Raw genomic sequence first — 22,816 nt, forward strand, 5'->3', positions numbered from 1 at the left:
TGCGACAGCAGCGCCACATTTGTCGCTAGTAGCGGCGGCGCCACGCAATATCGCTCAGTTTTGCAACTTACTTAGTTCTAGAAATGTTGCAAAAATTCGTGCCTATATATACCGGATTGTCAAAATGTTTTGAGCAACGTGTGCAGTCTGTAGGTTCTGCTTTTGGCCACGTTAGTGAACGGACGCAGGATGCCGGGCTCCGTCGTAGCGGCTTCAGCGGCCCTTGAGGGCCGCGGTAACAGGTCAACTGAAGAGTACCAAGTGATTCTGCCTCATCTGCCAACAAGACGCGTTGCCTCAAATACTGTGTTTTTGCACGGAGACGTTCGAGTGAGACCCTAGAGGGTTGAAGACTTCAGAGACGCGTTGGGCCCCACTGGAGTGCTAATGGATGTCATAGCACTCGGAGCGTACCAGATTAATCACGTCTGGGTGGTTACACTGAACGGAGAAGACGCGACGAAGAAACTGCTGGCATTCAAGAAACTTCAGGTGAAAGGACACCGGTGTCTCAGCGTTGATCCCCAGGACCGGCAGATAAAACTACGGCTTCATTGGCTGCTTTACGGAGTCGCCGATGAGGATGTGCGGACAGCGTTCGCGGCCTTCGGCAATGTTGTCAAAGTGAATCGAGAGCGCTGGAGAGTCGACGGCGTCAGCGACAAAGCGTCGACGACGAGAACCGTGCTACTCAATTTAACCGTGCTACTCAAGTTAAAGAGTGGAGTTACGGTGGAGGACCTTCCGCACCAAGTGCGCGTTGCAGGGGAATTGGCCCTAGTTGTGGTGCCGGGCAGGCCTATGCAATGCTTGCGGTGCAAAGGGACTGGTCATGTACGGCGAGACTGCAGGGTACCACGGTGTTCGATTGGTCGGCGATTTGGACATCGAAACGCTCAGTGCGTCCGGTCATATGCAGCAGTTACGAGCGCTGCAACGTGCGATGAAATCGAAGAGCAGACAATGGACGTCGCTGAGGCGGAAGACGCGGCTAAGGGGGCAGGAAACGCGGCTAGTTCTCTGGTTGAACGTGGGCCGGTTTCGCCTGAAAATTGCGATACAGCGTCGGAACACGAGGTAAAGAAACGGCTAAGGCAGACACCAGCCAAGAGAATTCCACTGAATACGCACAAAGCCAATGGGTGGACATGTCGACGCAAGCGGCGAGAGGACGTGACATGCCAGAGCACGGAATGACCCGTGGGATCACCACGAGCTCGGCGGTCAAGCGTTCGCTGGAGCAATCAGCGGGCACTGCTCACGAGAGCAAAGTTGAGGGAGCACCAGGGAAAGCGACCCCGAGGCGGCGCTCGGGCCTCAGAGCGAGGTCCAATCTACGTGTGTACCGACCGGTTGGCACTCCAAGGGACCAGCAACTAACTGATGCCGGACTACCGGATGGCCCCGGAGACGTCTAGCAGGGAGCTAGACGTACACGTTAAGCACCATGCTTCGGGCCTACCCCCTTCTTTTTTAGTGAGTAACGATGGCTAGTCACTGGGCATTGAGCTTTGCAACCTTAAATGTCCGAGGTTTGGCCTCCAGGAAGAAGCATGCTCAAGTGTATCGCTTGTTAATTGACGAAGATATTGACGTGTTAGCCGTGCAGGAGACAAAAGTGAAAGGTGAGGAGGAGACCCGGAGCATGATGCTGCGGTTTACGTCTAAATATTATGCCATAGTTGTTCACGCAAATGGAACTTCGGCCGGTTGTGTGCTTTTTGTTAAAAAGATTCCGGTATTGATTGTTGGAAGTCACTTTTCTTGTGACTCAGGTAGAACAGTGACTTGTGAATTTAGTACTAGCGAAACTGAATGGCGCGTCATATGTGTCTATGCGTCCAACGTGGAGGCAGACCGAGAAACTTTCTTTTCGTTAATTAGGTAAAATTTACGGACACCAAAACAGCTTGTTTTATTGGGGGATTTCAATTGTGTATTGAGCGCGACGGATAAAATTAATAACCGCCATGTGCGAGACAGACGTGTTGATGTGCTCTAAGACTTGCTGAATGAATCTGACCTGGATGATGTTGCGGAGTGCCTCGAAGCAGGTCGTGAAGTTCAATTTGCGCATTTCAGGGAACCAGTCACGCACGTTTTGATAGGATATACATGGCAGGAAGACGCTAGCTAAAACCAATAGTTACACAGTCTTACCTGTCACTTTCTCTGACCATTGTCTTGTACAATATAACGTGAGACTTAAATAAAAAGAAAACAAATTTAGTTGGGATTTATGGAAGTTTAACGCTAAACTATACTTCGGGATGACATTTTTAATAATTTTGTGATTGAGAGAATTAAGAACAATAAAGTGATCGGAGCCTGTAATATTGGCGAGGAATGGGAGCTGTGACGTCGCCGCAAACACGGACTGAACCACGGACCTTTCAGGATGTTTTCGCTTGTTTCTCAAGCCCACGCATAAAAAAGGAAAAGTCAACCTTCGGTGTAACGAATAGGCATTCCGGAGTGAAGTACCAGAAGGATTGTTTCTACTATTCTCACGAGCTCTCCCGCGAACACGAGGACCGGGCGGCACCTTGTCGTCTACAGACCGTGTGACAGTGTACGGTGGAGATAATCAGCGCGAACCTTTCAGATTTGTGGCATAGGGGAGCAGCAGAGCACCTTTTATTGGTTCGGGGAATGCTACGCGGCCGCAGCGCTTGTGCCGGGTCCAGTATGACTTTACGTCTGCCTCCGTGGCTCCAGGGCTCATTACTGCGTTCTGCGCGGATGGCCGCCCGCGGCGGTGAATGACGAAGAAGCGGCGGCTACGGAGAATTTCGCGGAAGACATCGAGCTACATGAAAACGTTGAGACTTGGCCTGGGAATCGGCTCACCAAGTACCGGAAGCTTCAGGACCATTGTTCGCCCGTTATTAAAGTGTCTTCGGACGGCTCGCCGACCACTCTCCCTGAGGCTTGAGTTGGTACATTGTTACTTGCCCGGCTTTGTTTGGGAGAGGGTTTTCTATTAGTGCGGGCCGCGGGAGCGGCCGTCGAAGATGACACACACCGACTGACAGAAAAATATGCCGCATGGATACTGGCGATCGGTTTGGTGCCCCGGTAGGGCGTAGTCGGGTCCTACAAAAAGAGACTACGAGACGATACGAGGGGGCCGAGATACGATGTGAAGAGTCAGAGAGATACGATATGATGAGCTCGAGATGGTAGAGAGACGGAATGGAAAAGGAAGATAATGGTGCGAAGAGATAGCAATGAGAGTCGATGGGATGACGACTGAGGCAAAGATGATATGACGAGAAATAAAAGTTAGAGATGAGAAACGAGGAAGCTAGTGATTGCGGGACGTTATGAAAGAAGATTAAGATGGAAATCGCCGAGACAGACAACGAAGACAACGAAGACGATGAAGACTGACAACACGGACCATTCGTGAGACGAACTTTGTGCACCCTATTTAGATTAGCTTTGCGGGAAGGGAGGTGGCCTGTTGAGACATTGCGTGGTTTTATTCATTGATAACTTTATCATTTGTGTCGTCGTGTGTTTATTCTGTATTATTCTGTATTCTGTCACCGTTGCTTCACTTATGTATTCTTTTTCCCATGTCACGAGTATTTGCTGATGTGTTACAATTTAGTCTAACAGAGATGTCGTTCACAGACAGTATGTGTGTACGCCATTTGCACTTGCTATTAAATTAATTGAATCAGTAAATAGAAACAGATCGTAGCGTCTCTTACTTCTCGGCCCCAGCACGAATCCCTGTATGTGAGAAGTGATTGAGACACATAGCCAAGAGGAAACCGGATAGACAAGGGGTTGAGTAGTCTTCCCTCTCTTTGGTAATCGGTGGCGTAGCGGGGGACGTCTCAAGGGGTGGCAGCGGTGGGATTACTGCTGGGGCAACGGTGCGAGACTTCACCCTCGTACTAAAGAAGGAGAGGCGACAAAATGAACGAGCAGGCTACCAAGATGACCGACAGAGACTATCCAATAGAGATGAGTGCGTTAATGTTAGCGGACATGGTTCCATCGTTTACGGGAGGTGATATGGGTCCGCATATTGGGGTCTTCTTGAAAATTTTGGAGCAGGTTGGTCGCTTGGACGGATGGCGCGTTAATGAGCTGGTCTGCATAGCACGATGCAAGATGGTAGGCGCGGCGCACGATTTTGTGTGGTGAGATAATGGCGTCGCTGCGGCTTCAACTTTTTCTGAGTTCAAATATATGGCCCTCAAGAGGTTCTATACGGAGCCACTTATCTTTAAAACAGAACGGTTTTCAAACGCGAGGCAGAAGGCAGATGAGGAGGTGAGGTCATTTGCAAGTCGCTTGCGCATCCTCTGGACCGCCACCGTGGCGAGCTCCGATGGTCAGGATCCGGTGAAAGCTTCACTGTGCCGCAAAATTCTCGCCGAACATTTACTCTTACAATTTTATTAGGCCTGAGGGATCCGGTCCACAGATTTGTTCTGTCTCGGGATCCAAAAACATTTGATGAGGCCATTGCCATAGTGGTCAAGGAGGAACAGAATGAGAAAGTGTCGAGGAGCCATTCGTTGCCCGTTCAACCCGTGGAAGAGAAAACAGATGTTCAGGAGATGCATAGCCGCCTTGACCGCCTCAAAAAACTTGCGGAGAGCTTGGCAGTACGCAATAAGGTGGAACGAAATTGGCAAGAATTCCCGAAGTAACTCCCGTATGCCGGCAGGTGCTATAACTGTGGCAGGTTTGGTCACATTCGGCGAGAATGCCACCGGTACCGTCGACGAAATTGGAATCCGATGGGTGACAGCCGCATTCACAAAAACAAGGAGATGGTGACAAAAATTGAATCTGAAAACCTAGATGCAACTCCTCCTCATGACGGTGACGCACATAGGTCAATCGCGACCGTAAATATTCGCGAGAAAAGAAGCTCCGTAAAAACAAGTCGCGGTTCACCGTGAGTTGATTTGGTTAGTGTAACTTCCGTGATCCAAGAGGATGATCCGCCATTGGGTGAGTGTGTGTTTGGGGGGAACGCTAGCACGCCGTTGCCACTGGGTGAAACAAATGCTGTCGATGTCGAGGTTGCTGGAGCGGATACAGACGATTTAGCTGCGGTTTCTACCTCGAAGGTCCCACGAGACGATGAGCTATTACCAGTAGGAGTGGCAGATTTGGAGTTGGATGAGAATGGGTTTTCTGAGGATGCAGTTGTCGGAGTCTTGGTCGACACAGCGGTACACCGAACGTTAGAGAGAGTAAGTGAGATTGGGGAATGCCTAGATCACAACGGGGTTGTTTTTCTGGGGCCAAAGGGGAACTGCAGCACACTCGATGTACACCGCACCAAGCCCGGACATGCGCAGTGGTGGTCTTGTCAGATAGCTTCGCACATGCCTCACTCCGCGACTGAGTTGAGTAGGTGGAAGTTCGGACCATCTAACGAGGGTCCGGGACTCAGTGTCGGGGAAGAAGACTGCATACAGGTACACTCTAAGCCACAAACGGCCGAAATGTGAGCAACGGCTGTTTTTGCTCCTTCAGACCGACTGTTACTCTCCGAAAAGACCAAGCGGAACAAGATGGCTGACTTGTTCAAGAATGGGGGAGCAACTGTATTCATCTTAAGTTTGTAAGGGAGCAACGGAAGAAGGAACCACTGTAAATGCTCTCGTCACGCAACGGTTACTCCCCGGCAGGACACCACACACAAATATGCATGCCGCCCACATTGATATTCATGAGCCAGATTATTGTTTGTTCTTTGTGCCAAACTTCACAGAACCAAAACAGTGATTTATTTGAGCATCCGTAGATAATAAGATAGCAGCGCTGGCTGAACACAGAAGGCCTGAGAATAGAGCTAAAGCAAGTACCTAACACACGCAGCAGCAGAATTGAGAGTTGGCACGTCAAAGCGGACCGAACGCCGAAACACGTGCAAAACAACGATAAAAAAAGCCTAGACACACCGTTCGTCCGCGAAGAAAGGGCGTCAAAGTCGATCAAGCACCAAAACACGTGCATAAGGAGCCCCCTCCCCAGATATATCGGAGAAGAAAAAAAAGTAGACCCAGACGCGCTTCTCATCAGCCGTACACTTAGTAGTACGCTTCACCGTGTAGTTTGAGGACAGAATGAAAAATCTGCGCCATCTGTGCCCGCACGACAAGTGTGGCGCTAGCGTAGCAAGCGATGTAATTTACAAAGTAACTTTTATTCAGTGTTTATGTTTACTAGCACTAAATAAAAATTACACTCAATTTTTTATATTTATTTATGAGTTTTAGTGTACCTCAGTTTTTTTTATAAGTGTATTAGTAGAACACACTGAAAGCATTGCGCTGACGCCTGTGCTGCCACTGCTCGACGTTTTTTTTCGGCTCAACTAGATTCGCGTTCGCACTACTCATATTCATATGGTCTGTGGTCGGCGAGCACATGGACATGCGAGCTTGTGAGCTATGTTTTGATCGTGTGTGTGTGTGTCGCAGATTTGCGTTTCTACTTATTCGTGATGAAGGTTAGTGTATATTTATCTTTATGGAGCACAAAGTTGTTGTCGACTTTGCTGCTGGGTGGAACAAACACATCGTAAACACGTCTTCAGCTATCTGCAAGCCTGTTCGCTCGTTGGACAAAGGACTGTGCATGCATCAGCTTGCAGGTGAGTGGCATTTCCAGCAACATTTAATGCTCTTACAATACATTGTTGAGTGGTTGCGCTATTGAAAGAGAAATGATTTGCTTTTTCTTATTTACCGTATTCATTGCTAGCCGTATCGGACTAAATTACCTCTATTATTACCACTTGCATACCCTCTTTCTTCCCCTGTCACCACTGCAGTGCCAGTGTACTTTTGCAGTTAAAAGTTCATTTCCGCAACACTACCTCGCTTGAAAAAACATTAAGGCGGGGTTGTAGCTGCCTTCACACTGGCACTTTTCTACGATTGGCTTTATATAACGTTAACGGCTGAGTGTTGGGGCCTTGGGACGCATTTTTTAGAGCTGTGAATTGTATGTAAATCAGTAAGTGAACAAATCATTGTCGCATCACTCACTTCACTGGCATAGCCAGGCGGTTGCGCACAGAATTTTTTTAGGCCGGGAGTAGGGAGCCCAAAATGACGACCATATTCGCTTGCCCGGCCTATTCAGATAAGCGGACCCCCCCCCCCCCCCACCTCCTCCCCGCACGCCTAAAAAAAATCTGCCCTCATCACTGCGTCACTTGCTTCACCTCTGCGCTGAACGTACTATTTTATAAGCGCACCATCAAGCGAGCAGTTTGCATATGGACAGAACGATTGGAGGAGGAATGACCCAAATCTTTCAGATTTCTTTAGTGATGCAAAACTTTCGCGAAACTGAATATCGTAAAAGACCATCACAAATGCTGTATGTTCTCGTTAGCGTTGTCATTATTCTGCATCATGAAATCTTTATGCGCTGTGCAAACTTGGCATGCCGTTGAAGTCACATATCGACGTTAAAACCAATCGACAAAAATTTCGACAACCTCAATAACGCCGTTTGGGATTTGCCGCATGGACATAATTAGGCTGATTCCCACTTGACTGTGCTTAACCTGACTTCACTGCTACCAAATTAAACAATATTTGATGCATGTCTTTTACTACTTTTTTTTCAGGGATATGACACAAATTTGGTTATACTGCAGATAAAGATGTTCCCAACGATGCTAAAGTACAGAAAGCAAGTGAATTTTGGTAAGTGCAGACTTTTTGTACTACGTATATGAAAGCATCGCTTTTTAGGGGCAAACTGTGCATGTGTTGGCCAGAGAATAGTTCATCATGCCACATGGTTACACTGGCACTGACAATTTCGCATGGCTCCGCTGGCCCGTGTGTGTGCTCACACTGTTACCGTTAAGATAAAATGTTTATGTTTTCATTGCAGGGATTGCTGTTTGTACTAGAAAGCCAACTCCCCAAGATTTGTTTACGCTGGTACTCCTAAAGGTACACTTTTCCTATTTACATGGATTTTGGCTTGCACAATGCCTAACACTTGGGCTTAGATTCACAAAGCTGTCCATGCGCAGGCCGTCATAACAGCGTTTCTTGACTTGCCTTTACCTTGTTTTCTGCAGATGTTTCGTGGGTTTAAAAGTGCCACAGCATGTTGACCTCCCCCACTCTGAAAAATTCGCGTTCAAAGTTCTGCAAGAGTGGGCTTCACTTTTTTGTCCACCTCCTTGCTGTTCCAAGATCCTGAAGTGTTATGCTCTTACTAGAGGTGGCAGTGTTTCTAATGTTTGTATTTCCATCACACTGACCAAGTATGCGATCTTGGCTTGACTGGTAGCACATCCTCAACAATTTTCTTCGTGGCACATGTAGAAGGCAGTACAAAATAAATAGGCAGACATTCACACCAGGAGCTAACTTCCAATAATGCTTTTTTGGGGAAACCACGGTGCGCTTATTCCAATTTGTCTAACAAAGCAGTAACCTGTTTGGCTGTGAACCAACAAGACGTTGAACTAATAAAAGCTTCACATCTTGTTGCTCTCAAATATATATGTACTGGCAAGCTATCTGTGACACTGTCAAACAAAGAATCAGAATATCTGTGCATGCCTTAAGATATATTGCTTCGTTCACATATCTCGTGGCTGTGACTCGACAACCGAGTAAACAAATGCACCCTAGTTAACTAAATTTAAAGCATTTTTTGAAGGTAGCAGGGTCTACAATTTTTGTCTATAGTTTTGTCCAGCCGTTTGTGTCAGGTACAAAGAAATAAACTGAAGATTATCATGTAGCCTCTGCAAATGGTTGCTTTCAAGCAGGCTTTGCATGCTTGGCTTGTGCCTAGAGGTATTGCACATTTCAAGACGCAGCAGCGTATGATAGAACAGTAGAATAGAGAGCAACTATGTGCACGAGCTAAATAAGTATTTTAACATGAGCGGACGGTACGTGTTATTGGCCACACACATTATCTCACTTAGAATGCCCATTGGTGAATGGGCTCATAGAAATGTCACTGAGCTGTGTATAGGAAACAAGTTAACTGAACCTAAGGGCATCTTTAACTGCTGCAAATAGGCCTTGTTTAGGTGCTGCACATTTTCTTTCAGATATTGCTGTCTGAGACATCATGTGAAGAGCGTCTACCACATTCGCATTTATATGGCTTGCCAAGTAACGTTTGGCCGAACCTTCTTTTTGTTTCACATTTTCTTTTGCAGTAGACATCCTAGAAAGTAAGCGCTGCTGCAGTGTGTGTGACTCATTGTTATGTATTGATTCTGGCATGTTTAGCCTCACACTTCTATTTTTTCTTTCTTGCAGCAATGAGATGCTCCACATATGCCTGCAGTGATATTCCGCTGCGCTAGCCTGATGGAAACACCAGCAGCGAAACTTGAGTTCTTCAGAATTGGAGAAGTTGCCCTTCTCTCACCAATGATGACACAGACTGCCCTATGCTAGAAATTCAAGATTGTTTTTCCACGGATGACGCAGAAAACATTTGATGTATTATGGTGCTTGTTTAGTGTTGGCTGTAGTGTGGCGAAGTCTAATTTTACCTGTGCTCACACGTCGCCTCATAAAAAGAACAATAAAGCATTTATTTTCCTTGCAATAATGTCCACTTTTTGTGTTAGAAGCACCCAAGCAGTGCTCTTCCAAGGAGCTCTCGCCATGTGTTAAGGATGTGACAAGCATACTCGAGATAGTAAATTCCCTAAGGAGTAACTGGAAGCATGTGCAGTTGGTTTTCAGAGAGTAACTACGAACACGAGGGAGGAACGGTAAAGAGTAACTGTTCCTCTTAGAAGAGCAACTGGTGGGAGTAATGGTTGCTCCGCAGGGAGCAACTGGTGGGAGTAACTGTTGGTCTGCAGGGAGGAACTGGAGGAAGTAACTGTTCATCCCCCGAAGGAGCAACTGAAAGAAGAGCAACGGTTCGTCCCTCTGCAGTTACTCCTTTTAGGGGAGTAATGGGAGTGGCAATGCAATTGCTCCCTGAAAGGAGCAACCTCTATACCCCTGTTGCTCTTTTTTGGCTTAGAGTGTAGACGCTGAGCGCTCGGGGATCGGCTAGGGTCATAAGAGTCCGCAATGTTGTACGTCATTTTTTTTTGCTCTATAATTTTAGTTTGGTCATTGTGCTTGTTATTTTAGTGGAGACCTTGTGTCGAAGTTTAGGTTTTCTTTTATTTTGTTTTGCTTTGGCCTGTACACTTGTTTTATTTTGTTACTTGTGTTTTGAAATGAGGCAGGTAGTTCGCTCGGTTATTGTGGTTTTGTGTTGTTTGCGGCGTCTGATGTTGATCACTGAGTGAGTGGTACCACTTGGGATCGATTAACACCTAATGATGGGGGAAGAACATATAGTCAATGAATGGGAGGTTACCGAGATCACGCCACTTGTCGAAAGGAAGGTGAAAAAGGGACTGTTTTAAGAAACTAGAACGTTTAGAAAGTTCAAATTGAATGGTTTCACGGCGTCTCCCCGCACGGAAGTGCCGCGTCTCGTTAGGAGGCAGGGGACGTCGTGATCGGTATTGATGTAAGACGCCCAATGTCACATCTGCATAGGACAACATAAACGCTACGTTCTCAGCCAATCCGAACACGCAATTCGCGTTGAAGGTCCCTTTCCTTCACCGACAGGTGCGGCAGAGGCCAGGTAGGAGATGGTATGCGAGGGTGATTCAGTGCATATTCGGAATTCTGATTCAGTGCATATTCAGATTCAGAACATGGGTCATACTGCCTGTGTGACCTAAGTTCTCCCGCCTTCCCGCTTTTCGTCTGGTTTGAAATGTTTGGGGTCTAAAAATTTTGTGCATATGTGGTGTGGAACGAAAGCGTATTGAAATGTATGTATTCTTTGTTTGGTTGTGCCGAGAGTGGACACTGCAGACAAAGTGTGTGATGTGATCGCATGGTAGTGAACCTTCCGCACACTTGAATGAACGTTATGTGCCAAACCATCTGACGAGCAGCTGTGACCAGTGTGCGTTTTGTCCACGCGTCATCCACGAGTTTCTGCAGTGATTCTGAAGGTTTCAAGTTTGTTGTGCGCGGTAGAAATACGGAATTAAGCTGCTTCGTGGTGGGTGATGATTCAGCGACAGTCACAGATTCGTTCCTCTCAGCGACGCGCTACCGCCAGGGCTGAATCACAAGTGTGCTGTGTTCGCATATCGTATTCTTAACACTGCCGCTATGTCTCAATTTCGCTGCGCAACCAGAAGGCGCTACGCGCCCGCATTTCTCGTGTTTGAATTTCCCCACTGGGAAAATTCTTCTGCAAGATAAAGGGATTGTGACGTCCCCGCAACCACGGACTGAACCGCGGACCTTTCAGGATGTTTTCACTCGTTCTCAAACCCACGCATAAAAAAAGGAAAAGAACACCTTCGGTGTGACGAATGGGCATTCCGGAGGAAAGTACCAGAAGGATTGTTTCTACTATTCTCACGGGCTTCCCCGCGCAAACACGAGGACCGGGCGGCGCCTTGTCGTCTACAGACCGTGTTACAGTGTACGTTGGAGATAATCGGCGCGCACCCTTCAGATTTGTGGCATGGGGGAGCAGCAGAGCACCTTTTGTTGGTTCGGGGAATGCGAGGCGGCCGCAGGGCTTGTGCCGGGTCCAGTATGGCTTTCCGTCAGCCTCCGTGGCTCCAGGGCTCATTACTGCGTTCTGCGCAGATGGCCGCCCGCGGCGGTGAATGACGAAGAAGCGGCGGCTACGGAGAATTTCGCGGGAGACACCGAGCTACATGGAAACGTTGAAACTTGATCTGGAATTCGGCTCACCAAGTACCGGAAGCACAAGACCATCGTTCGCCCGAAATTAAAGTGTCTTCGGACGGCTCGCCCATCACTCTCCCTGAGGCTTGAGTTGGTACATTGTTACTTGCCCGGCTTTGTTTGGGAGAGGGTTTTCTATTAGTGCGGGCCGCGGGAGCGGCCGTCGAAGATGACACACACCGACTGACAGAAAAATATGCCGCATGGATACTGGCGATCGGTTTGGTGCCCCCGTAGGGCGTAGTCGGGTCCTACAAAAAGAGACTACGAGACGATACGAGGGGGCCGAGATACGATGTGAAGAGTCAGAGAAATACGATACGATGAGCTCGAGATGGTAGAGAGACGGAATGGAAAAGGAAGATAACGGTGCGAAGAGATAGCAATGAGAGTCGATGATATGACGACTGAGGCAGAGATGATATGACGAGGAATGAAAGTTAGAGATGAGAAATGAGGAAGCTAGTGATTGCGAGGCGTTATGAAAGAAGATCAAGATGGAAATCGCCGAGAGAGACAACGAAGACGACGAAGACGATGAAGACTGACAACACGGACCATTCGTGAGACGAACTTTATGCACCCTATTTAGATTAGCTTTGCGGGAAGGGAGGTGGCCTGTTAAGACATTGCGTGGTTTGATTCATTGATAACTTTATCATTTGTGTCGTCGTGTGTTTCTTCTGTATTATTCTGTGTTCTGTCACCGTTACTTCACTTATGTATCCTGTTTCGCGTGTCACGAGTATTTGCTGATGTGTTACAATTTAGTGTAACAGAGATGTCGTGCACGGACAGTATGTGTGTACGCCATTTGCACTTGCTATTAAAGTAATTGAATCAGTAAACAGAAACAGATCGTAGCGTCTCTTACTTCCCGGCCCCAGCACGAATCCCTGTATGTGAGAAGTGATTGAGACACATAGCCAAGAGGGACCGGATAGACAAGGGGTTGAGTAGTCTTTGCTCTCTTTGGTAATCGGTGGCGTAGCGGGGGACGTCTCAGAGCTTTTGAAACAAAGCGTTAAAATGAAATCCATATCCAGATCTAGTACTTTAAACTATCAAGAAATAATGAAAGAAAATGAACTCAGAACAACGCTTAAGAAATTGATAACATTAGAAAGCAAGGAGCCCGGTGCATATAAGGAAGATATTCGAACGGTGAAACGACAAATTGCGCTAGTAGAGCAGGAACGCTACAGACGAGCCCTTATTCGAGCGAGAGCAGTGGCGTGGGCTATGGGGGAGATTCCTACCAAGCCCGCACTTGGAATCGAGAAATCACGAGCGCGTCGTAATCACATCGACGATATAGAGGAAAATGGAATTCAGCTAAATACTAACAGCACTATCGCTGAAGCTTTCTTTCGGTATTACAAGGGTCTCTTCGCAGCCGCATTAGTAGATGTTACGAAGTTGAAGGACACTTTCTTAGCCGGATGCCGCAACTAACTCTTGAACGAAAGGAGCGTTAGAGAGGCCTATAACCGTTTCTTAAATTGAATATGCAATAGATAGTCTCGCCGCTGGGAAGTCGCTGGGGCCTGACGGTCTCGGTGCGATGTAGTTTAAAGCTTTTAAAACAGAAGTTTCTCCAGTGTTACAAGCTGTGTTCAAGGAAGCCTACGCAATCAAAGCGTTGCCACTTTCATTTGCCGAGACGCACACTATACTAATACCTAAGACGGATGACAAAGCAAAGTTAAAACTAGTTTTGTCATATAGGCCCATTTCGCTAACCAACACTGACTACAAAATACTCATGAAAGTTTTGGCAGGTAGATTGCAGTCCGCAATCACAAGAATAGTTTGGGAGCACAAACGTGTGGCATCAAGGGACGCTCAATATTGATGAACACACACACAATGCGATGTGACCTTGAGAGTTGCGATGCTTTTAATTCATATGTTGTGATCCTCCAGCTTGATTTAGAAAATGCTTTTGACTGCGTCCAGCAAGATGTGTTATTCTCCATACTTGAACACGTCAATGTCGGATCGTTGATCACAGAGGGCATAGTTTTGGCGTATAAGAACTCTACTACACGACTAATTATTAACAAGATCCCGGGATCTCCCATTAAACTAGAACGTTCTGTACGCCAGGGATGTCCGGCAAGTCCACTCTTGTTTGCATTGTACATAGAGAGGTTATGCTTGGCCATAATAGAAAACGAGACCATCCGTGGTTTCAGACTGCTTGACGCCGAGGTAAAAGTTTTGGCATACGCTGATGACGTAGCAGTGTGTTGCACCACCAAAGAAAGTGTACAAGAGACAGTTGCCATTGTTAAAATTTTGGAGAAATTACAGGAAGTCGGGTTATTTGGGGAAAGTGTCTGGGGTTGTGGCACGGAGACTAGACATCAACCCCAGATACCTATGCTTTCTTTCTTTGCCTTTCGTTCTTCATCCAATTCACAATTTTTAGATTGTGACCAAGTACGGCCATATCCTTACAGTAAACCGGAACACTTGCGGTTTAACTTTCGATTTACACATGCAAAAAAAGGCCTTTACATTTATTATTATAATGGCTAAGTTCACTGAGGCGCTTTTTTGAAGTCTTACCTGCATATCTGCAACCACTGCTAGGACGCAACTAGTAGACATCTACAAAAAGGCAGTTGTCCTCACGGCCGCTCGTAGCACACAGAAAGACACTATATTGATGACGTCCAAGGCGCTGCACACCGTGTCTCATGAAATCTAGCAGTTTACTAATTTTCCCATAATCAAGGGATGGGGTGCCATCCTTAGTATAGCTTGTAAAGTACAGGTTCAGTTAAGTTTATCACGTCCGAGACCCATATTCCAAGAGGAAACATTGCGAACCTTTTAGGGTGCGATTGACGTTACTTTATACAATTCGTTACTACAATATGAAAATCGTAAATATTCACTAACACGTTCTGTCTACTTTTTTTTTCCTATACCCCAGTGCCTACAGCGTGGAGCAACAAAGGTGAGTGCAGTTGCTTCTATCGACGAGCTTCCGGCTGAACCTTTACAGAAACGGTGTTAAGAGTGTATGTGATTCACTTCTTTCAGGAAAACAACACCGTAGACATTGTGAAGTTCAACAAGGTAAGTTTGAAGAGCTGCTTCTGCTCACATTCGGCTTAAAACTATATATGTGCAATTTTACTTTTTATTAACTTACATCCTCTTTATAGGGTTGTCCTGAAGCTAGCGTCAGCAGAAAAACGTTCGTTTAAATTGTAAAGCCACTCGATGGTGCATCAATATATGGTTTAATGGAAACCTTACGTCACTTGAGAGATAGAGGTAAATGTTCTAATGAAAAGCTTTCGATAAAGTGGAATGCTTGGCCAGTTGGTACAACATAATGTTGAATTGTATGAGCGCACAAGGTAGAAGGAAAAACACTTGACAGGAAAGACGCTCACTTACAACTGAACTTTTATTAGAAAACATTCATTGCACCAGAATACAAACCCGCTGGTCCAACCAACTATCACTTAAAGGTCCCCCCCCCCCCTTGTTTCAAAAGAAAAGAAGGTATACGTTTATGTACCTCAACAGCTCAAAAAAGACACCTCTTTTTCACTTATTGCTACCGAACGAACACTGATGCACGTGCTTGCATTTGCCCTAATCTCTTCTGTTTGCATAATTTCTCTGGTCAGTTTGTGCTTTGATTTCCCCAGATTTCTAGTACTGCCAAACTGCGGATCGCCCCCACAATCCCTGCAATGCATTGACAAGTGCGTGCCACCTGTGAGAATCTTCAAGGACGTCGCATGTTCTCGGAGTCAATCATTTAAACAACGTCCAGCCCAGCCGATCTACACTTTTCCGCAGCTCAAGAAGATTGTGTACACAACCACTGGAATACACAGTACAAACAGCGTGGCATGTTTTTTAGTGCAACCGCTGTTGTTCACCCTTCTATGATTTCCTATCATAGGGCACAGTTTTGCCAAATTGCAGGGAGCCGTGAGAACAACGCGTACTCCGTGCTTGCGCCCAATCTTCATCAAGGAGTACGAAATCTAGTGCACATACGGCATAGCTACAACCGTTTTTGTTGGCCTTGTTTTCGCCATGTTGGCGGTACTTAACCTCTTCAACTTCCTTAACAAGGCACTGCCTACTGCCACAAGCAAGCTGTCCTTGTAACACGACCTGGGTAGGTGTCTTACTTGATTCCGGAAACTGCGTTCCAATTTATGTGGGCATGTTTTGCTGAGTGATTAACTAAGACAGGAATTAGCTATCACCCTTTTCACTAGCTTGCTGTGAGAAGAGTCAAAGGGTAACAGCCCCTCCTTTGACCACGGTGAAAACTGCCAGCAAACGTGACCAACTGCACTAAAATCAATGTTAAGATCTAAAAGCTGCAAAGCCTCTCTGGCCGGTTGTTCATGTGTGATTGACAATGAACTTGTGCATTGTTTAGAACAATCCAAGATGTTGGTTACTAATGAAGTAGGTGAACAGTTATCCGCTATGTTTAACATCACTAGGAAGTCATCAAAATGTCTGTAGACATTAACTACAGGTTGTCCCACGAGCTCATGTGGCTTCCGGTAAGATTTTGCTGAGAATATTTCACAAAGCACAGAGGCCACACAGGGCCCAATGCATATGCCCTTGCTTTGTATAACTGTCAAATCATCATATTTCACAACTCACTCAGGTCGGGTAGCCCGGACAGCTTGCTTGTGGCAGTAGGCAGTACTATGTTAAAGAAGTAAAGAGGTTAAGTACCGCCAACATGGCGAAAACAAGACCAACAAAAACGGTTTTAGCTATGCCCTATGTGCACAAGATTTCGTACTCCTTGATGAAGATTGGGTGCAAGCACGGAGTACGCGTTGTTCTCACGGCTCCCTGCAATCTGGCAAAACTGTGCCCCATGATAGAAAATCATAGAAGGGTGAACAAAAGCTGTTGCATTAAAAAACATGCCACGCTGTTTGTGCTGTGTATTCCAGTGGTTGTGTACATAATCTCCTTGAGCTGCGGAAAAGTGTACATCGGCTGGGCTGGATGTTGTTTAAAAGATCGAATCCGAGAACACGCGACGTCCTTGAAGGTTCTCGCAGGTGGCACGCACTTTTCAATGCACTGCAGGGATTGTGGGTGCAATCCGCAGTTTCGCAGCATGGAATTCTGGGCAAATCAAAGCACAAAATGACCAGAGATATTATGGAAGCAGAACAGATTAGGGCGAATGGAAGCACGTGTATCAGTGTTCTTTTGGTATCAGTAAATGAAAAAGATGTGTCTTTTTGAGCTCTTGAAGTAGATAAACGTATACCTTCTTTTCTTTTGGGGGAGGAGGTGGAACCTTGAAATGATAGTTGGTAGCACCTGCGCGTTTGTGCTCTCGTGCATGGAATGTTTTCTAATAAAATTTCAGTTGTAAGTGAGCGTCTTTCCTGTCGAGTGCTTTTCCTTCTACCTTGTGCGCTCATACACTTTCACATTAAAGCTTGCGATGTTAGCCTGGCTGTTTGCCTCAAATGCTACTGCAGATGCAGGGTGATGACTATGATGTATACACAGATAACTTCATAACGCATAAACCACCCCTCACCCCACCTCACAAACACAGTTTGGGAAGGTCCGTTCATGCTCGTAACCCCCACGAATGATTACTATGCAGATTACTGTTACACATTATTATGCAGCTTAAAGACCTTCTTACGGGTGGGCTTCGGAGCTGCCATATTGATGTAGCCGTAGACCAATAGAAAAAAAAATTGGGTTGGTGCATTCTACGTTTAATGACCTTACTTATTCACGTCACGATACAAGATACTACGAAAGCATTCACTTAACACTCTCATGATGACGGTGCCCATGTACCCGATGTAAAAATGTCAATATCTGCATACCATTTTGTTCTTTTGTATGTTCACGGCTGTCAGTATGTGAATTTGTAAATACTTGTAGTGCCAGACGAATTAAAAAAACATGGTCGCAATTCTCGCACCAATAAGTGCAATGACAACACATTACTCAGGAGCCCATAGCCAGAATCACACTTCAGTACTGGTGCATGCGTACTGATTACGCAAACACGAATATAATTTTTCAGTTTGTAACTATTTCGTTAGTGCTCCTAGAAACACGTGCCATTTGTTTCAGTGCTTAATACACTGAGACGCCCGATCTCCATGGTTGGTTCATTGCGAAGAAATTTGAACATTGAAATAGACACGTTATTGTTATACTTCGCAAACCTATTACTGAAAAGTAACCGCCATTTGGTGTAAAAGCACTGACTTCTCTTTTATGGTGCCACCTTTCGACAAAATTTATGCTTTTCAAAGGAAATCTGCATGTGTGTACTCGATGACACAGCGTCTTAGAACGCCGATAAAACGAAGGGCATTAATGGGTGCGCCAGCTTTAACTATAGTAATGCATAAAAGTAACAAGCAATCTATTGTATGCAGTTTCTATTCTGCGTGAAGTCTAGCACGTTGGCTTCGCAATTTGCACCAGTAGCGTAATCATAATTTATTCATAGCATCGCCTGCTAATGTTCTCGATCGCAGTGTGCTTGAAACCTGTACGATCGCGTCAAGTCGAATATTACAGATCACCTGCCCATCAGGGACGTAGCTGAGCTGGGCACTGCGTTGCGAAACCTTTCCTCCCTTCACCTACTGAACGGTAACATCGTCAAGAACCTCGAAGTTTTGCAGAACAGCTTCCAGAGGCTGCGACTGCCGCATTCTGGTGGCGCACAAGGCATCGAAACGTTGCAGCGAACATTGCAGTCGGCCAGCGAAGCCTTTTGCAACATGTCCAAGTCCGTGACGTCAGGTGCCGCTCTGCAGACAGTGGTACATAACTTCAACCGAACGTTGCAGACATTCAACAGCATAGCCACGGCATGCAGGCGTGAATGCCATGACGCCCACGGCCAATCAGCTCATGCACCGCTTTCAGGTTGGTGAGAAGAATGTAGTAATGTTAACCAAAGACGTTCACTGGCGTAGCTAGTGCAGTAGTAGCGTTGGGAGAAGACTTCAGCCCCCCCCCTAGTGTTGCAAATTTGTATGTGTGGAAATGTACCTGAAAACATGCAAACGAACGCGTTTCACGCGTTCGTTGGATGTGTTCGCGTGAACGCGTGAAACTCGTGAAATCAATTTTTCATCCAGCAACAAAATTTCTGGCTATGCTACTGTTGAGGTCATACAGATTTGTTGGCAGACAGTAATCCTTTCATTTCTAAATAAGGCACATCATAAAGGTCACCAAGCAAGACCATAACGGGTGTATACTTGAAGAATTGTTTCCGTATTTTTTTTTTGCAGTAGCGAATAAATGGACAATCTCAGCTGGATATTACCGCTGGCATCGGCGTCGGCGTCGGCATCGCCATTACTTACCGTATATGTGTACGTATCTATATATGAAAACGCAAGAAAGAAATAATAATCTAGCAAAATACTTTCGCGCCCGGAATTGAATGTGAGACCTCTAAATTGTGAGTGCGATGCGTTAGCCACTGAGCCACAAAAAAGCACCTCCTTCAACCTTCAAAAGGCAAGCTATTTATATCTACCATTTATTGCTGTTGATGGGCGTCTCGGGGGGAACTATCGTGTTTGCAGTCTTACCAGTGAGATGGCGTCATAGGACGCATTGTCACATCGTCACGTCGTGTCGGCGCGCTCTTAGATCTCACGCATACTTTGCCCTGAGTAAAGTGGGTAGGATTGACGCTCACCCGTGTGCTTGCTTATCTCGCAGTGCGGAGGGTTGTACGTCTTGGCTGGAGTTTGGCTTTCACCGGAATGATTCTGCTGTTGTTACCGGGCGCATCGCTGCAATTGTTGCACAGTCTCCGTTTGCGAAAAGGGCGCGCTTTTCAGACACAACGAAGTAACAACTAAGACGCTTATTTGCGTTCATCTGTACCTGTGAGTACGTTTCGTGCGGCATTTCTGCATGAGAAACGCGGGGTACGTTTTGATCTGCTTGCCATACTGAGCCCGACCTTCCATCTTGTTGCTATCGCGTTCATTCTTCGCCTTTGCGGCAAAGCTGTGACTTTTTTGTTGTATGCTGCAGATTATACGGTCTACTTTAGCTGGACGTCCTAGTTCAAGAGGATTTGGTACCTGTGGTAGACGTAACAAGCCTTCCTGTGACACATAGCTTAGGAAATCAGTTAACCCGTTAGCTATACGTGTCTTAGAGCGACAAGCACGAAAACAGCTTTGTGCTAACACCACCGTTCTCCCTAGACCTTATAGACCTATTTATTCAGTGTCTCATGCGGATTTGTTCATAGCGGTTCGGAAACATATTTAGGAAAACGGAATATTCCTCTTCTGAAATGCCTGTCTCCTTCCTTTGACTCCCTCAGGTCACTTTTAACCATGTGCTTGTCACCCATTTTTTCTGAGTTTGACGAAGTCTTGTTCCCGCAAACAAGCAAAATTTGTATAGGGTACAGTGTGAACCTGGTTCAGCGCCAGATTTTTCTTTCAATATTTGTCCACCCTTCTCAAACTTCTTAATTAACAATAACGTGCACAAAGTCTTAAGGTATGTTGTTTATTTTTTCATTTCGTTGAATTGAAAAACCTAGCTAACCGAAAAATTGTAAAATGTGATCTCCTAAACTCATACAAAACATGCAGTAAAGTTTGAGATTGTCCCAAGGGACTGGCATCAGGGCACCTGATCAAGTTTTTAGATTTTAAGCTAATCTTTTCAAACCCAATCCGATTATCTTGGATATATTAACTGCAAAAGATATTACTAAATAAAAGTCAAAAGACGAAGTTTGCACTGAGCCGTGTGAGGCTTTACAGAGCGATACTGGAGTATTTTGAAGACTAATTTGATTGCTTGTAGGTTATTTGTAGACCTAAGATAGATGACGTTTTCCTTCTGAGCGATAGCTGCGCTGTATAGCTACGCGATGCTAGGTTATTTCTATACGTTCAATTGTGAGCGCATACAGGTTAGAGCGCCAACAGTCACAGTCAGAGACACGACACGTGCACGTCGTCGTTGGCGTGGACATTCCATTGCGTCGTAGTCATCTCGTAGCCGTCATTTTCTTTCTAATTCTCTATCATTCTCTCATTGTAGGTACACAGTAAAACATTTTACACCCAAAAGGGTGAAAAAGGGTGCTTTTACGAGAAAGCACCCTTTGCAACACCCTTTAACACCCATAAATGGTCGATTGAAAAACAAGCACCCATTTGTTTGGGTGCTTGCCTCGATAGCACCCTAAAATAGGCTCTAAGGGTGCATTTGTGCCTGAGAAGGGTGTAGGTGACGATTCATCAGATGAAATAAGCAGCATAAGAAGAACACATAATTATAATGTTTGGGACTTTACGTCTCAGAAACCTCGATATGATTATGAGGGTCGTCGTAGTGGAAAGCTCTAGAGATTTTGACCATTTGGTGTTCTTCAATGGGCACTGATATCGCACAGTGCACAGGCTTCTACCTTTTCGCCTCCATCTGAATTCGACTGCCACGGCCGGAATCGAACCCGCGACCTTCGGATTGGTGGCCGAGCAGCGTAGCTACTGCACCAATATGTGGACCTTGCGTAAAATGACGGCCTAGACTTAGAATGTGGGAAGGTGCTCTCCGAATACAGCAGAATGCCAGCAAAAGCAAATCGCGTTTCATCTATAATGGCAATTAACTGCAATCCACGTTACGAAAGCTCACCTTAGCGTTGGTTATAAGCTACATGTTTGCTGTGGATTATATACAGGAACACAATGTTCGCCCGAGTATGGGTGTGTGTGCGTCAGCCTGCGCATGTGTTCGCGTGTAAGCGTGATTGTGTGTACACCCGTGCATGTGTGCGTGCGCGTGTATGTGCGAGTCCGTGCTTGTGTTAAGTGTGCCTGTGCACATGTGTACGCCCATGCATGCGTGTGTTTATGGTCGCGTGTGTGTGCTGCCATATGTGTGTACGTGTATGTGTGTGCGCCTGTGAATAAGTATGCGTGTATATCAGCCCGTGCGCCATCGATTTTCGTGTTTGTGTGCGAGGGGGGGCACTGCTTCTTAGTGTTTAAGGTCACACACCTGTTCAGACTGGGAGTCTATATGGGAGATGGCTTTAGAAATGGCGGTAGTCAACGCACTGTACACGGACTATTCAGTACATGGAAAACAGCTGCACATTTTCGTACCTCATCGTTGCTTACGAACTTGCTGTGGTAGCTGATTAGGTACGCTGAGGCACTTCTACGCTCGAAAACGTGGGTTATGACCAATTCACACGGAAAGCTGTCACTGCACTTATGCACAACCATCGTTTATATTAACAACGTTTAACAAGAACGTGCCCTGCCTTTGCTACAAGTGCTTAGCTAGCTCATTGGGCAACCATATGGATTTATGTGCTGATCATGTGGTCAGCAAAAAGTTTGTTATAACAACCTCGGCACGTTTCCTGGTGCGTGACAAGCCTTCTAAACATCCGCGACTGTGGATTAATTTGTTCCAACTTCGACTACGTATTCAGTGTTTGCGGCACCATACGCGGAATCGCCAGACACGGACAATGCGAAAAAAAATTCCTCTTGAAAATGGTGTAGCGATGCTCTCCCGCTAATGCCACCGAGGACGAAATAATTATTGTTTCTGGCCATTCCATGGTGCACTTTGTTTTCCACAAGTTTTGCTTCACTATTTTTCGCCCGCTGCGATCGCATTCCGTCAAAATACTCAAAGAACCCGAGGCTGGTAAATAACCTGCGTCGCTGTGCGACTGGCTGGAAGGAGAGTTGCCATTTACAAGGAGTCAATCCGCGTCGAACGGCCGTCCGCCATATGCGCCATAGCGTTTGCCTTTAGGCGCCGTCTTGGCGGGTTTCCCGCTCACCCCGGCCAGCGTTGCTCCCACAACGGTGCCGTAGATAAGCGAATAGTTGCGTCACCAAACACCTGCGTCGACAGCTGCGGCGCCACCACCAGTGCCTCCTCCTTCTCTCTCTCAACGTTGCCCTCTCTGTCTCATTCGTCTTTGAAATGCGTTGCGTTGGTCTGGGGTCTTGGTCGCTGTG

At 46.2% G+C, this 22,816-nt stretch overlaps 1 pseudogene; it reads left to right on the forward strand.

The window, feature by feature from the left end:
• The first annotated feature begins 387 nt into the window (after nt 1-387).
• LOC119161895 (uncharacterized) overlaps nt 388-22,816 on the forward strand; it is a 50,549-nt pseudogene continuing 28,120 nt past the window's right edge.

This window comes from Rhipicephalus microplus, chromosome X (genome assembly GCF_043290135.1).
Source record: "Rhipicephalus microplus isolate Deutch F79 chromosome X, USDA_Rmic, whole genome shotgun sequence".
Lineage (NCBI taxonomy): Eukaryota > Metazoa > Arthropoda > Arachnida > Ixodida > Ixodidae > Rhipicephalus > Rhipicephalus microplus.